Source organism: Pseudophryne corroboree, chromosome 10, assembly GCF_028390025.1.
Source record: "Pseudophryne corroboree isolate aPseCor3 chromosome 10, aPseCor3.hap2, whole genome shotgun sequence".
Taxonomy (NCBI): Eukaryota; Metazoa; Chordata; class Amphibia; order Anura; family Myobatrachidae; genus Pseudophryne; species Pseudophryne corroboree.
The window spans coordinates 312,783,882-312,799,720 of NC_086453.1; positions in this window are offsets into that span (position 1 = coordinate 312,783,882).

Here is a 15,839-nt window from a genome sequence, read left to right on the forward strand (position 1 = left end):
TAGATCCTTAGTATGTTTCAAAATTTCCAATTCCCGAAAGCCGGGAAATTGGGAGGTGACATGGAATAACCAGACCATGGCATTTTCGCACAGAGCTGACAGGATACCCGTAGACTCTGAACTTATACGCCAAATAGCCAACAGTGGAAGGTATTTTCGGTATAGGTATACTCAAGGAAGTAAGACCATGCGGGTTGGAGAAGTATCACCAGGGTACTGTGCGCATATCATACAGCCTGATACTTGTACTGAACAGATGAGAGAACTAGGGATTGGCTTTTTCACTTGGAAAGTATGTAATATGGTGATGTCATATTCTGTCCCATATGTTCTCCCCGATGATGCCTATTTCATCTGTGGGAGGAAGGCGTATAAGTGGCTTGCCCCAAACTCAGAGGGATTGTGTTACATTGGAAGAGTGTTGCCAGAGGTCATGACCATAACCCATGATAAGATGAAAGACGTTCACCGCAGTGCTCAAGCTCCTTATACTCACACTCATTATGAACACATCGTTAAGAGACACCTTATAGATAGGACAGAGCACGTAGCCTCTGATTTGATCCACGAATCCACCGGGATTCAATTCCTACTTGCGTTAGACATCACCCGTACTGCCAGAGGAATTATAAATTATAGGTATATCCATGCGCTAGCAAACCTGATAGATAATATCACCGAGATGTATGATGACACCTTCAGGTATACAGGAAGGGAGTTGCAAGCTTACAAAACAGAACTGATCCAGCACAGGATGGTCCTCAATTATATCACAGCCGTGACGGGAGGGTACTGTGTCACATTGGCAACTCAATATGGTGTGAAGTGCTGCACGTATATTACAAACAGCACTGATGACCCAACCGAGATCATCGATCAAAAGATGGACGATATCTTGCAGTTGAAGTGGGAGTTCCGAAGGAGACACAACCTTACCCTGACTGCTGTGAGTAATGAACTGACCGGCTGGGTGTCATGGTTGAACCCACGCAATTGGTTCTCAGGTTTAGGAGAATGGGCTCAAAATGTTATTATGAATGTAGGAAAGTTTCTCCTTTGTATCCTGGGAGTCGTCATAATTATTGGTTTGATATTTAGGTGTGTTCGAATTTTAACGCGGCGCAAGCACGGCACAAAATTGATGAGTTTAAGGAGCGGGGGCATTGTTACAGCAACAGATTTAATTTACGACCCATCCATAGAAACGATGTTGTGATAAGGATTGCAAATGAATTCCACGGCCCGTTTCTTTCACCCGTTTCTCCTTTGTTTTCCCTCAGCAAAAATACACCCATCCGGAAAAGACTTCAATCAACACCCAAGAATGATTACGCAAATGTTATGTGAATGTATTTCTCTAACGTCCTAGTGGATGCTGGGGACTCCGTAAGGACCATGGGGAATAGACGGGCTCCGCAGGAGACATGGGCACCTTAAGAAAGAATTTGGATTCTGGTGTGCTCTGGCTCCTCCCTCTATGTCCCTCCTCCAGACCACAGTTTGAATCTGTGCCCGAACGAGCTGGGTGCTACTTAGTGAGCTCTCCTGAGCTTGCTATAAGAAAGTATTTTGTTAGGTTTTTCTTATTTTCAGGGAGATCTGCTGGCAACAGGCTCCCTGCATCGTGGGACTGAGGGGAGAGAAGCAGCCCTACTCTCTGAAGATAGGTCCTGCTTCTTAGGCTACTGGACACCATTAGCTCCAGAGGGATCGTACACAGGATCTCACCCTTTGTCGTCCGATCCCGGAGCCGCGCCGCCGTCCCCCTCGCAGAGCCGGAAGACAGAAGCCGGGTGAAAGAAGCAAGAAGACTTCGAAATCGGCGGCAGAAGACTCCAGTCTTCACTGAGGTAGCGCACAGCACTGCAGCTGTGCGCCATTGCTCCCACACTACACCCACATACTCCGGTCACTGTAGGGCGCAGGGGGGGGCGCCCTGGGCAGCAATTAGGACCTCTTGGCAAAAGTTAGACATATATACAGTTGGGCACTGTATATATGTATGAGCCCCCGCCATAATAGTGTACAGAAACACGGGTCAGAAGCCCGCCGCTGAGGGGGCGGGGCTTCTTCCTCAGCACTCACCAGCGCCATTTTCTCTCCACAGCTCCGCTGAGAGGAAGCTCCCCAGGCTCTCCCCTGCAGATTCACGGTAGAAGAGGGTAAAAAGAGAGGGGGGGGCACATAAATTAGGCGCAAAAACATAATATACAGCAGCTACTGGGTTAACACTAAGTTACTGTGTGATTCCTGGGACATATAGCGCTGGGGTGTGTGCTGGCATACTCTCTCTCTGTCTCTCCAAAGGGCCTTGTGGGGGAACTGTCTTCAAAAAGAGCATCCCCTGTGTGTGTGGTGTGTCGGTACGCCTGTGTCGACATGTTTGACGAGGAAGGCTATGTGGTAGCAGAGCGGGAGCAAATGAGTGTGGTGTCTCCGCCGACGGCGCCGACATCTGATGGATATGTGGAAGGTTTTAAATGATAATGTTAATTCCTTGCATAAAAGGTTGGATAAAGCTGAAACCTTAGGAAAGTCAGGGTCTCAGCCCATGCCTGATCCGATGTCGCAGAGGCCGTCAGGGTCTCAGAAGCGCCCACTATCCCAAATTGTTGACACAGATACCGACATGGATTCTGACTCCAGTGTCGATTATGATGATGCAAAGTTACAGCCTAAATTGGCTAAAGCCATCCGTTCTATGATTATAGCAATGAAGGATGTGTTGCACATCACAGAGGAAACCCCAGTCCCTGACAAGAGGGTTTATATGTATGGGGAAAAAAGGCAGGAGGTGACCTTTCCCCCTTCACATGAGCTAAATGAGTTATGTGAAAAGGCTTGGGAATCTCCAGATAAAAAACTGCAGATTTCCAAGAGGATGCTTATGGCGTATCCCTTCCCGCCAACAGACAGGTTACGCTGGGAATCCTCCCCTAGGGTGGACAAAGCTCTAACACGCTTATCCAAGAGGGTAGCCCTGCCGTCACAGGATACGGCCACCCTAAAAGATGCTGCGGATAGAAAGCAAGAGGGTACCCTGAAGTCCATTTATACACATTCAGGTACCTTACTAAGGCAGGCAATTGCGTCGGCCTGGGTGTGTAGTGCTGTAGCAGCATGGACGGATACCTTATCTGAGGAACTTGATACCTTAGACAAGGATACTATATTAATGACCCTGGGGCATATAAAAGACGCTGTCCTATATATGAGAGATGCTCAAAGAGACATTAGCCTACTGGGCTCTAGAATAAATGCAATGTCGATTTCTGCAAGAAGAGTCCTGTGGACTCGGCAATGGACAGGCGATGCCGACTCAAAAAGGCACATGGAGGTTTTACCTTACGAGGGTGAGGAATTGTTTGGGGAGGGTCTCTCGGACCTGGTCTCCACAGCTACTGCTGGAAAGTCAAATTTTTTGCCATATGTTCCCTCACAACCTAAGAAAGCACCGTATTACCAAATGCAGTCCTTTCGATCACAAAAAGGCAAGAAAGTCCGAGGTGCATCCTTTCTTGCCAGAGGCAGGGGCAGAGGAAAGAAGCTGCACAACACAGCTAGTTCCCAGGAACAGAAGTCCTCCCCGGCTTCCACTAAATCCACCGCATGACGCTGGAGCTCCACAGGCGGAGCTAGGCCCGGTGGGGGCGCGTCTCAGAAATTTCAGCCACAAGTGGGTTCACTCCCAGGTGGATCCCTGGGCAATAGAGATTGTGTCTCAGGGATACATGCTGGAATTCGAAGAGATGCCCCCTCACCGATACCTCAAATCGGCCCTGCCAGCTTCCCCATTAGAGAGGGAAATAGTGTTAGCTGCCATTCACAAATTGTATCTTCAGCAGGTGGTGGTCAAGGTTCCCCTCCTTCAACAAAGGAAGGGTTATTATTCGACCATGTTTGTGGTACCGAAACCGGACGGTTCGGTCAGACCCATATTGAATTTAAAATCTCTGAACATATACCTGAAAAGGTTCAAGTTCAAGATGGAATCGCTCAGAGCGGTCATTGCAAGCCTGGAAAAGGGGGAGTTTATGGTGTCTTTGGACATAAAGGATGCATACCTTCATGTCCCCATTTATCCACTTCATCAGGCGTACCTCAGATTTGTGGTACAGGATTGTCATTACCAATTTCAGACGTTGCCGTTTGGTCTCTCCACGGCACCGAGAATATTTACCAAGGTGATGGCAGAAATGATGGTACTGCTGCGGAAGCAAGGGGTCACAATTATCCCATACTTGGACGATCTTCTCATAAAAGCGAGGTCAAGAGAGCAGTTACTGATCAGCGTAGCACGCTCTCTGGAAGTGTTAGGACAGCACGGCTGGATTCTGAATATTCCAAAGTCGCAGTTGATTCCTACGACTCGTCTGCCCTTCCTGGGCATGATTCTGGACACAGACCAGAAGAGGGTTTATCTCCCGATGGAGAAGGCTCAGGAACTCATGACACTGGTCAGAGACCTATTAAAACCAAAAAAGGTGTCGGTGCATCACTGCACACGAGTCCTGGGAAAGATGGTGGCATCATACGAGGCCATTCCCTTCGGCAGGTTCCATGCGAGGACCTTTCAATGGGATCACCTGGACAAATGGTCCGAATCACATCTTCAGATGCATCGGTTAATCACCCTATCCCCCAGGGCCAGGGTGTCTCTCCTGTGGTGGCTGCAGAATGCTCACCTTCTGGAGGGCCGCAGATTCGGCATTCAGGACTGGGTCCTGGTGACCACGGATGCAAGCCTCCGGGGGTGGGGGGCAGTCACACAGGGAAGGAATTTCCAAGGCCTGTGGTCAATTCAGGAGGCTTGCCTTCACATCAACATCCTGGAACTAAGGGCCATATACAACGCCCTACGTCAAGCGGAGTCCCTACTTTGCGACCAACCGGTTCTGATTCAGTCAGACAACATAACCGCAGTGGCTCATGTAAACCGCCAAGGCGGCACAAGGAGCAGAGTGGCGATGACGGAAGCCACCAGGATTCTTCGCTGGGCGGAGAATCACGTAAGCGCACTGTCAGCAGTGTTCATCCCGGGAGTGGACAACTGGGAAGCAGACTTCCACAGCAGGCACGACCTCCACCTGGGAGAGTGGGGACTTCATCAATAAGTCTTCACACAGATTATAAGTCAGTGGGAACTACCACAGATAGATATGATGGCCTCACGCCTCAACAAGAAGCTACAGAACTATTGCGACAGGTCAAGGGACCCTCAGGCGGTAGCTGTAGACGCCCTGGTGACACCGTGGGTGTTCCAGTCGGTCTATGTATTTCCTCCTCTTCCTCTCATACCCAAGGTACTGAGGATAATAAGAAAAATTGGAGTAAGAACAATTCTCATTGTTCCAGATTGGCCACGATGTACTTGGTATCCAGATCTGCAAGAATTGCTCACAGAGGATCCGTGGCCTCTTCCTCTAAGACAGGACCTGTTGCAGCATGGACCCTGTCTCTTCCAAGACTTACCGCGGCTGCGTTTGACGGCATGGCGGTTGAACGCCGGATCCTAGCAGAAAAGGGTATTCCGGAGGAGGTCATTCCTACGCTGATAAAGGCTAGGAAGGACGTAACAGCTAAACATTATCACCGGATATGGCAAAAATATATTTCTTGGTGTGAGGCCAGCAATGCTCCTACAGAGGAGTTTCAGCTGGGCCGTTTCCTCCACTTCCTTCAGTCAGGAGTGGATTTGGGCCTGAAGTTAGGCTCAATTAAGGTCCAGATTTCGGCCCTTTCCATTTTCTTTCAAAAGGAGTTGGCTTCTCTGCCAGAAGTTCAGACGTTTGTGAAAGGAGTGCTGCATATTCAGCCTCCTTTTGTGCCTCCAGTGGCACCTTGGGATCTTAACGTGGTGTTGAGTTTCCTGAAATCACACTGGTTTGAACCACTTAAAACAGTGGAGTTGAAATATCTCACGTGGAAGGTGGTCACGCTATTAGCCTTGGCTTCGGCTAAGCGCGTGTCAGAATTAGCGGCTTTGTCTCATAAAAGCCCATATCTGGTTTTCCATATGGATAGAGCGGAATTGAGGACACGTCCACAATTTCTGCCAAAAGTGGTCTCATCCTTTCATATGAACCAACCTATTGTGGTGCCTGTGGCTACTCGTGACTTGGAGGATTCCGAGTTACTAGATGTAGTCAGGGCTTTAAAAGTTTATGTAGCCAGAACGGCTAGAGTCAGGAAAACGGAGTCACTGTTTATCCTGTATGCATCCAACAAGCTTGGTGCTCCTGCTTCAAAGCAGACTATTGCTCGCTGGATTTGTAACACGATCCAGCAGGCTCATTCTGTGGCTGGATTGCAGCAGCCAAAGTCAGTGAAAGCCCATTCCACTAGGAAGGTGGGCTCTTCTTGGGCGGCTGCCCGAGGGGTCTCAGCATTACAGCTATGCCGAGCTGCTACTTGGTCAGGTTCAAATACGTTTGCAAAGTTCTACAAGTTTGATACCCTGGCTGAGGAGGACCTATCGTTTGCTCAATCGGTGCTGCAGAGTCATCTGCACTCTCCCGCCCGTTTGGGAGCTTTGGTATAATCCCCATGGTCCTTACAGAGTCCCCAGCATCCACTAGGACGTTAGAGAAAATAAGATTTTACTTACCGGTAAATCTATTTCTCGTAGTCCGTAGTGGATGCTGGGCGCCCGTCCTAAGTGCGGACTTCTTCTGCAATACTTGTATATAGTTATTGCTTAAATAAGGGTTATGTTATGGTTGCATCAGGGTTTATCTGATGCTCTGTTATTGTTCATACTGTTAATTGGGTAAAGTTATCACAAGTTATACGGTGTGATTGGTGTGGCTGGTATGAGTCTTACCCTGGATTCCTAAAATCCTTTCCTTGTACTGTCAGCTCTTCCGGGCACAGTTTCTTTAACTGAGGTCTGGAGGAGGGACATAGAGGGAGGAGCCAGAGCACACCAGAATCCAAATTCTTTCTTAAGGTGCCCATGTCTCCTGCGGAGCCCGTCTATTCCCCATGGTCCTTACGGAGTCCCCAGCATCCACTACGGACTGCGAGAAATAGATTTACCGGCAAGTAAAATCTTATTTTTTGATATGTTTCTTATCTTCATCTCTACCACCTTCCGTTAGTGACACACATAGTCGACAGGTGATATCCACATATATTAGCACTCACATATGTTCCCCCTCCATGTATCATCAACTAAATGTGCACCCCATTTGTTGGAACAAGAAGCCAAAAAGAGCTCGGTAGTGTTTGTTGGCCCACTTACAGACCCTTAATACGGGATGAGAAGGATTTAATGTATACTTCGCAATACCTCGAAGCTTACCTAGAACATATACGGCACGATGATACATGCCCCTCAGACATGAATTCATACATACATGCTTTTACTATCCCACTAGGTCACACATTTCCCACCTACACCTCTCCTCCTACCACCCAAGCATCTGTAGATACTGTATTGTATATTTTTCTGTTTAATGTTTAAATAGTGGCAGTTATTGTTGACTGCCAAAGGGTGGACTGTCAAAGTCGAAAAATATTATAATGCATACATCATGTACTAACCACTCACACATGCCCGCTGCGCGTGCACTTATTCCGCCGTGCGTGCACATATCCGCAATTTGCGTATGATCGCTCACGCGATCCTGCGCGTGGTATGGGTATTTACGGCGGAGTTTGTGAACGCATAGAGGGTTATCAGAACATTACATATTTAACCTAAATAGTGCACTTTGTACACATAGCTCCCCTACACCACATCAGCAAGTATCAACAGTTTAAACGATTCCAGGACTAAGGGATTCACCTTTGCATGATAGGAAGGGACAGACAAAGGTTATAGGGTGATGTCTAGTATCCAGTTGTAGGGTATTTTAAGGGTAACATTCCGGTGTTGGTTAGAGAAAGATTGCATGTTCCTGCGTATAGTTATGTGCAGAAGTAGAATATAGATATAAACTGTATTTACTGTATATTATGTATGCGGCGGGAATCCAGAGGATACCACCCACAAGAGCAGTTGAAAGACATCGCCCACCTTTTCAAATCAACCTATGACCTCTCCTGTAATGTAGAGATGCATCTCTGTGTCCAATAGACAAAGGGATTACAGTGACCATTGTATTGTATATGGAAGTTGTGTATAAAAAGCCTGTTGTTGCCTGGCCGGTCAGAAGACTCATAAAGTTATCTATCAGATGACCGGGGACCGGCCGGGTTGCGCAAGCGAACATTCTCACGTATGTACATTGACTGTAGCCATTATTCTGTTGTAGATTTATCTTGTTAGCCTTGTAGTGTATAAACTGTACTGTTATCCCCTTTCAAATAATCCACTATGGCCTTAGAACCCAGTGGTTAACTACATATCGGTGTTGTGACCTCATTTCCCTGCTAGGGGTTTAAAGTGTATTTAACTGTATAAAGTTTAAGTGTATTGATAAGGTGTATACGCACTGCGGGTACTTAATACCGTCAGCGCTGCGTAAGGTTTAAGGTGTATCATCATTACAGTGCTTTGCGGCACAAGGTTTAGAGTGTAAGAATAACATTGCATTTGCATTACGAATAAGGTTTAAAGTTTATTAAGTGTGTGCGCGCGCTGTGCGTACTCTGTACACCCAGCGCGGTGTGTGTAAGCTAAATACGTACAACGTACGGGACTCTGTACGCAAATAGCGTGCGAAGTGCGTAGCGTGTGTATTAAGTCTAGAGGCCGCAACGGCTCCATGGTAAAAGTGTATTTAGAGGTATAGCTTTATTGTTTAAGATAATATCGACATTACCACTACACATACCAGCATGCCTTGCTACAGTTTTCCTATTTGGCAATGCTAAAACTGTTGCAGGGCATGCTGTGATGTGTTGTTCAATAACAGCTGGAGGGCCGAAGGTTCTTCATCCCTGTGTTAAACTATATTAAAAAAAAATCCTTTAAAGACACACCAAAGGGAAGATTTATCAATGAGTGATATTATTGTTATCACTCATTACAAATGATAAATGGTGCTGCAGCCAATCAGATCCTAACTGTCATGTGTTTTGAAAACTGACGGGAACCGATTGGCTGGAGCAACATTTATCATTCGTAGTGAGTGATTACAAAAATATCACTCGATAAATCTGAACCTGTTTTAACATAGTCCTAACCCACTGTAAGAGGATATAATTACTAAAGAAAACCAAAGATTTTAAAGAAGCGCCATCCGCCATTATTGCCTGGTACTCCTAGATATTTCCCTATGCCTGGCAAGTGATCTGCTCCCTCTGGTGTTGGGCTTTCATACGGTGACCTGTTATCTGGTAATGTGCACCACAAGCTGCACTCTGAGTGGGGTGTAGTATTGGTTTGCCGGCGGTCGGGGTCCCGGCGACCAGCATACCGGTGCCGGAATCCCGATCGCCGGCATACCGACAGCTGGGCGAGCGCAAATGAGCCCCTTGTGGGCTCGCTGCTCTCGCCACGCTGCGGGCACGGTGGCGCGCTACATGCGCCACGTATCTATTCTCCCTCCAGGGGGGTCGTGGACCCCCAAGAGGGAGAAAAGATGTTGGTATGCCGGCAGTCGGGATTCCGGCGCCAGTATGGTGGTCGCCGGGAGCCCAGCCGCCGGCAAACTGAAGACCACCCCTCTGAGTGCTTTTATGTCCAAACCTCCCTTCAGGGGACTATAGTAAAAACCACCGGTGACAGACTCTGCTCTCCTGTTCCAGGTTGCAACAGTCGTAGCTGGTAGTTGGGACAATGACCCTCATTCCGAGATGATCGTAGCTGTGCTAAATTAAATACGATCATTCACACTGACATGCAGGGGGACGCCCAGCACAGGGCTAGTCCGCCCCGCATGTCTTGCCGTGCCCACAAAGCTGCGGCCAAATGCCGCTGTTCCGCCCCCTCCCACCCAGCGACCGCCTTTGCCTGTCAATCAGGCAGAGGCGATCGCAACCCCGCTACGGCCTTCGGCGCAGTGGGTACCCGTTCACTCGGCTGCGATAAAAAGCAGCGAGCGAACGGGTCAGAATAACCCCCCAATGGGCCTAATACAGACCTGATCGCAGCAGGAAAAAATTTCTCTAATGGGCAAAAGCATGTTGCACTGCGGTGGTGGTGGTGAAGGTGGTGGTGAAGGTGGTGGTGGGGGGGGGGGGGGGGTCAGATATAACATGTGCAGAGAGAGTTAGATTTGGGTGTGGTGTGTTCAAACTGAAATCTTAATTCGCAGTGTTAAAATAAAGCAGCCAGTATTTTTTCTGCACAGAAACAAAATAACCCACCCAAATCTAACTCTCTCTGCACATGTTGTATCTGCCCCCCCTGCAGTGCACGTCGTTTTGCCCATTAGAGAAAGATTGTGCTTTTGCCATCAGGTCTGCATTAGGCCCAATATGTAATATGCAAACCCGAGAAGGAGAAACAGTCCACGCTGGGTCCATCAGCACTGGAAGAGCCAAATTATCGGCAGCACAGATAGCCGAATCATCACCTGACTACCCTATACGCCTCCACCTCTGCTTCCCTTTCTTTCCTCCTATCCCGGCTCCTCTCCATTGGTCAGATATCTAATACCCCTTTCAGACCGCCACCTATGAACACGGGTTATTGGCACATGAGTGCGCATAACCCGTGTTCAGGTGCGGTCTGAAAGGTGCAAGGGTTAAAACACCGGGTCGAGTGACCCGGTATTTCAACCCTGGTCGTGAGCAGAGTTGAGCACGTGTTCAAACCGGCTCACTGTGCGGTGTGAACGGGAGATGGGTCGATACGACCCGTCTCCCGACCACTCTCTGTGTACGAGCGGCGCTTGTGATCTTCAAGTGCCGCCCCCGCCGTGTCAATATGCCAGGTGGCAGTCAGCGGTAGCAGGGCGCCTGAGGCAGTGAGCTCCGTGTCAGGCTCCCATGTGCGACCCGCCTCAGGCAGTCTGAGAGGGGTATAATTGTGCGTCACACGGCAGTGTGTGCAACTAGGGTGCAAAGTAAACTCACCCACTGTGTATGCAGCTATCTATACCCCTACTCCATGTTTATCTGTCTACAGTCTTGTGCGTGATCCTCTGTGTACCTGGCCCTTTCTTTCTCCCTCTTACATACAGACCCCTCATTCCACCGATCCCCCTATCCTACTTGCATCCCCTTCTTTCTCTGACGTCCTAGTGGATGCTGGGTACTCCGTAAGGACCATGGGAATAGACGGGCTCCGCAGGAGACTGGGCACTCTTAAAAGAAAGATTAGGTACTATATCTGGTGTGCACTGGCTCCTCCCTCTATGCCCCTCCTCCAGACCTCAGTTAGAATCTGTGCCCGGCCAGAGCTGGATGCACCTAGTGGGCTCTCCTGAGCTTACTAGAAAAGAAAGTATTTGTTAGGTTTTTTATTTTCAGTGAGATCTGCTGGCATTACCTGCAATTGCTTCAGCATGGATGTGTAGTGCTGCAGCTGCTTGGTCTGATACCCTGTCAGATAACATTGATTCCCTTGACAGGGATACTATTTTGCTAACCATAGAGCATATTAAAGACGTCGTCTTATATATGAGGGATGCACAGAGGGGCATTTGCCGGCTGGCATCTAGAATTAATGCAATGTCCATTTCTGCCAGGAGAGTATTATGGACTCGGCAGTGGACAGGTGATGCTGATTCTAAAAGGCACATGGAGGTTTTGCCTTATAAGGGTGAGGAATTGTTTGGGGACGGTCTCTCGGACCTCGTATCCACAGCAACAGCTGGGAAGTCGACTTTTTTACCTCAGGTTCCCTCACAGCCTAAGAAAGCACCGTATTATCAAGTACAGTCCTTTCGGCCTCAGAAAGGCAAGCGGGTCAGAGGCGCGTCCTTTCTGCCCAGAGGCAGGGGTAGAGGGAAAAAGCTGCACCAGACAGCCAGTTCCCAGGAACAAAAATCCTCCCCTGCTTCCACTAAGTCCACCGCATGACGCTGGGGCTCCACAGGTGGAGCCAGGTGCGGTGGGGGCGCGTCTCCGGAACTTCAGCGACCAGTGGGTTCGCTCACAGGTGGATCTCTGGGTTCTACAAGTGGTATCTCAGGGATACAAGCTGGAGTTCGAGGCGTCTCTCCCTCGCCGTTACCTCAAATCAGCCTTGCCAGCTGCTCCCAAGGAAAGGGAGGTAGTACTGGCGGCAATTCACAAGCTGTACCTTCAGCAGGTGATAATCAAAGTTCCCCTCCTTCAACAGGGACGGGGTTACTATTCCACAATATTTGTGGTACCGAAACCAGACGGTTCGGTGAGACCCATTCTAAATTTGAAATCCTTGAACACTTATATAAGGAAGTTCAAGTTCAAAATGGAATCGCTCAGGGTGGTTATTGCAAGCCTGGAAGAGGGGGATTTTATGGTCTCACTGGACATCAAGGATGCTTACCTACATGTCCCCATTTACCCACCTCACCAGGAGTACCTCAGGTTTGTGGTACAAGACTGTCATTACCAATTCCAGACGTTGCCGTTTGGTCTGTCCACGGCACCGAGGGTATTTACCAAGGTAAAGGCCGAAATGATGATACTCCTTCGAAAGAAGGGAGGTATAATTATCCCGTACTGGGACGATCTCCTTATAAAGGCAAGGTCCAAGGAGCAGTTGTTAGTCGGAGTAGCACTATCTCGGGAAGTGCTACAACAGCACGGCTGGATTCTGAATATCCCAAAGTCGCAGCTGATTCCTACGACACGTCTGCTGTTCTTGGGCATGATTCTGGACACAGAACAGAAGAAGGTGTTTCTCCCGGAGGAGAAGGCCCAGGAATTGTCATCTCTGGCACCCTGTCCCCGAGGGCCAGGATGTCTCTGCTGTGGTGGCTGCAGAGTGCTCATCTTCTCGAGGGCCGCAGATTCGGCATTCAGGACTGGGTCCTGGTGACCACGGATGCAAGCCTCCGAGGTTGGGGGGCAGTCACTCAGGGAAGAAACTTCCAAGGACAGTGGTCGAGTCAGGAGACTTCCCTACACATAAATATTCTGGAACTAAGGGCCATTTACAATGCCCTGAGTCAAGCAGAACCCCTGCTTCAAAACCAACCGGTGCTGATTCAGTCAGACAACATCACGGCGGTCGCCCATGTAAACCGACAGGGCGGCACAAGAAGCAGGATGGCGATGGCAGAAGCCACAAGGATTCTTCGATGGGCGGAGAATCACGTGCTAGCACTGTCAGCGGTGTTCATTCCGGGAGTGGACAACTGGGAAGCAGACTTCCTCAGCAGGCACGACCTCCACCCGGGAGAGTGGGGACTTCATCCAGAAGTCTTCAAGCTGATTGTAAATTGTTGGGAAAGGCCACAGGTGAACATGATGGCGTCCCGCTTCAACAAAAAACTAAAAAGATATTGCGCCAGGTCAAGGGACCCTCAGGCGATAGCTGTGGACGCTCTAGTGACACCATGGGTGTACCAGTCGGTTTATGTGTTCCCTCCTCTTCCTCTCATACCACAGGTACTGAGGATAATAAGAAAGAGAGGAGTAAGAACTATACTCATCGTTCCGGATTGGCCAAGAAGAACTTGGTACCCGGAACTACAAGAAATGATCTCAGAGGACCCTTGGCCTCTGCCGTTCCGACAGGACCTGCTACAGCAGGGGCCCTGTCTGTTCCAAGACTTACAGCGGCTGCGTTTGACGGCATGGCATGGCGGTTGAACGCCGGATCCTAATGGAAAAGGGCATTCCAGATTAAGTCATTCCTACGCTGATAAAAGCTAGGAAGGATGTGACAGCAAAACATTATCACCGCATATGGCGAAAATATGTTGCTTGGTGTGAGGCCAGGAAGGCCCCAACAGAGGAATTTCAGCTGGGTCGATTTCTGCACTTCCTACAGTCAGGAGTGACTATGGGCCTAAAATTGGGATCCATTAAAGTCCAGATTTCGGCCCTGTCTATTTTCTTTCAAAAAGAACTGGCTTCACTGCCTGAAGTTCAGACGTTTGTTAAGGGAGTGCTGCATATTCAGCCCCCTTTTGTGCCTCCAGTGGCACCTTGGGATCTCAACGTTGTGTTGGATTTCCTAAAATCACATTGGTTTGAGCCACTTCAGACCGTGGAGTTGAAGTATCTCACGTGGAAGGTAGTCATGCTGTTGGCCTTGGCCTCAGCTAGGCGTGTGTCAGAATTGGCGGCTTTGTCCTGTAAAAGCCCATATCTGATTTTCCATATGGACAGGGCAGAATTGAGGACTCGTCCCCAATTTCTCCCAAAGGTGGTATCAGCGTTTCATTTGAACCAACCTATTGTAGTGCCTGCGGCTACTCGGGACTTGGAGGATTCCAAGTTGCTGGACGTAGTCCGGGCCCTGAAAATCTATGTTTCCAGGACGGCTAGAGTCAGAAAAACTGACTCGCTGTTTATCCTGCATGCACCCAACAAGCTGGGTGCTCCTGCTTCAAAGCAGACTATTGCTCGCGGGATCTGTAGCACGATTCAACTTGCACATTCTGCGGCTGGACTGCCGCATCCTAAATCAGTAAAAGCCCATTCCACGAGGAAGGTGGGCTCTTCTTGGGCGGCTGCCCGAGGGTCTCGGCTTTACAACTTTGCCGAGCTGCTACTTGGTCGGGATCAAACGCTTTTGCAAAATTCTACAAGTTTGATACCCTGGCTGAGGAGGACCTTGAGTTTGCTCATTCGGTGCTGCAGAGTCATCCGCACTCTCCCGCCCGTTTGGGAGCTTTGGTATAATCCCCATGGTCCTTACGGAGTACCCAGCATCCACTAGGACGTCAGAGAAAATAAGAATTTACTCACCGGTAATTCTATTTCTCGTAGTCCGTAGTGGATGCTGGGCGCCCGTCCAAAGTGCGGATTTTCTGCAATACATGTATATAGTTATTGCTTAACTATAGGGTTATTGTTATGAGCCATCTGTTGAATGAGGCTCAGTTGTTGTTCATACTGTTAACTGGGTATAGTTATCACAAGTTGTATGGTGTGATTGGTGTGGCTGGTATGAGTCTTACCCTGGATTCCAAATCCTTTCCTAGTTATGTCAGCTCTTCCGGGCACAGTTTCCCTAACTGAGGTCTGGAGGAGGGGCATAGAGGTGGGCCAGTGCACACCAGATATAGTACCTAATCTTTCTTTTAAGAGTGCCCAGTCTCCTGCGGAGCCCGTCTATTCCCATGGTCCTTACGGAGTACCCAGCATCCACTACGGACTACGAGAAATAGAATTACCGGTGAGTAAATTCTTATTTTTTCTTCCATCTGTCTATATCACCATCTCTCATCTTAACACACCTTCTCACGCCTTGTCTTCCACTTCTACCCTTTCTACACTGTTCCAACCTCCGCTTCTGGGTAATGCAGGTAGAACCGTGGCGGATGGCTGCCGATCAGTAGTGGTGTGTATAAACAGGGGCACAACCATGTCCAAAGTCACATAATTGTACCTAAGAAGTCAGATAAGCAGAATTTATTTGAAAACATTATCAGTGCTTTTACTCATGTTAATGCGTAACCCCCGCCAACAATACTGCTATTGCCAACAGTAACCCCTGACAGCAGTCAGCCGGTCTTTGTATGGGGAAGGCAATTTAACTATCAAGATTAACAAATATTCTTTGAATAAAACATCTTTACAAGGTAGTACAATACTGTTGTATTTTTTTTTATTGTTTAGGAGATGTGAGGGATATGTAAGGGGTATATGAGGTCTGAAGGGTGTATTAGGGACACAGATGAGGTCTGAAGGGTGTAATAGGGACACAGATGAGGTCTGAAAGGTGTAGTAGGGGCATATGAGGTCTGAAGGGTGTAGTAGGGGCATATGAGGTCTGAAGGGTGTAGTAGGGGCATATGAAGTCTGAAGGGTGTAGTAGGGGCATATGAGGTCTGAAGGGTGTA